Source organism: Takifugu flavidus, chromosome 18, assembly GCF_003711565.1.
Source record: "Takifugu flavidus isolate HTHZ2018 chromosome 18, ASM371156v2, whole genome shotgun sequence".
Lineage (NCBI taxonomy): Eukaryota > Metazoa > Chordata > Actinopteri > Tetraodontiformes > Tetraodontidae > Takifugu > Takifugu flavidus.
The window spans coordinates 1,820,288-1,822,055 of NC_079537.1; the positions used below are offsets into that span (position 1 = coordinate 1,820,288).

The 1,768-nt window shown below is 48.0% G+C and overlaps 1 pseudogene; it reads right to left on the bottom strand.

Moving 5' to 3' along the window:
• Window positions 1–1,768, bottom strand: part of LOC130514348 (GTPase IMAP family member 4-like) — a 30,122-nt pseudogene that overhangs the window by 27,664 nt on the left and 690 nt on the right.

The following is a 1,768-nucleotide window of genomic DNA, read 5'->3' on the forward strand; positions in this document are numbered from 1 at the left end:
CAACACACATATACTGTTTACATTGAATATCGAGTCAACCATTAGAAAAGGTTCTGGAAATATTCTCATGTGAATGCAAACAGGAAAATAACAAGAACACCAGAATTATTCCATTATAGAACACTTTTTGGCTTTCTGGTCATCAAAATAAACATCAGTTAAAAACAAATGTTATAGGCTGGTGAGATTACTGTTACAGTAAATCATGAAAATGATTAAATTAGACAAATCAAGTGTAAGAAATTTGTGTCATTCTTTGTGTACAGCATCAGTTTAGTTTTGACGGAATTGTGTCAGATTTCATACACTATAAAAAACATACAAACAAAAGTAGGAATCACAATTGTACAGTTGGTGCAGTTAAGCATCTTTATTTGACGCACCCAGAGACCCACTTGGTGTTCAGCAACCTGATGGCAGAGGGGAAGAAGCTGTTCGTGTAGCGGGAGGTTTTGGTCCGAATGGACCGTAGTCTCCTGCCTGAGGGGGGGGGAAAACAGTCCGTGACCAGGGTGGGAAGGGTCGGCCGTGATCCGACCTGCACACCTCCGGGTCCTGGAGATATACAGGTCCTGGATGGATGGAAGCCTGCAGCCGATCACTTTCTCGGCAGTGCGCACGACGCGCTGCAGCCTCAGTCTGTCCCTGACGGTGGCGCCAGCAAACCACACGGTGATGGAGGAGGTGAGGATGGACTCCATGATGGCCGTATAAAACTGCGCCAACATCCTGGGAGGCAGTTTGAGCTTCCTCAGCTGCCGTAGGAAGAACATCCTTTGCTGGGCCTTCTTGATGAGGGAGCTGATGGTTGGCTCCCACTTAAGGTCCCGGGTGATGGTGGTGCCCAGGAAGCGGAAGGAGTCCACAATGGTGATGGGGGAGTCCATGAGGGCAAGGGGGGGCAAAGGGGCTGTGACTTTCCTGAAGTCCACAATCATCTCCACTGTTTTCTGAGCGTTCAGCTGCAGGTTGTTGTGTCCGCACCAGGAAACCAGTCGAGCCACCTCCCTCCTGTAGGCAGTCTCATCGCCATTGGAGATGAGCCCGATGAGGGTGGTGTCATCTGCAAACTTGATCAGCTTGACAAACTGGTGGCTGAAGCAGCAGAACAATCACAAGTTGGCACTGGGAAAGACTCAGCACACTAAATTTACCTTTAATTGATGTTGAAGGTAAACGAACATACAGTTGTTAACTATCGTGTCATACGTCCTTCTGTAATAACCGTTTCCCTATCCAAGGTAGTTTTCTCTGTCAACTGGACTGGGTTTCTTCTCTTGAAGACGTTTCGCCTTCTATCCAGAAGGCTTCTTCAGTTCTGAAATCGCTGGGGAGAGAGCTTGAAAATATATAGCCCCTGTGGACCATTAGCATGCTAATGATCTGGGTGGTCACCTGAGAGTCGTTAGCAGTGTCGTTGGTCGGGTCGTTCACCTAGTTTCTGTTGAGGTGTCTCCCCTTTGTCTGCTGGGTCACATGGTGATGAGTCACTGGGTGTCTTGGAATGGTGTGAATGTTTGTTTTGCTGTTGGAAGGAGTGGAGGACTGCATTGTATGTGGGTGACAGGAAGTGCCTCAGGCCACCACCTCTGTTCAAGTATGGTTTTTTTCCAATTTAACATGAATAGCTTCCTTGACCCCCCTTTCAAACCAGCGGTCTTCTCTGGCCAGTATCCTTACTTGGCTGTCCTCGAAGGAGTGCCCACTCTCCTTTAAGTGTAAGTGGACTGCTGAATCTTGACCCGAAGAGGTGGCACGTTAGGCATCA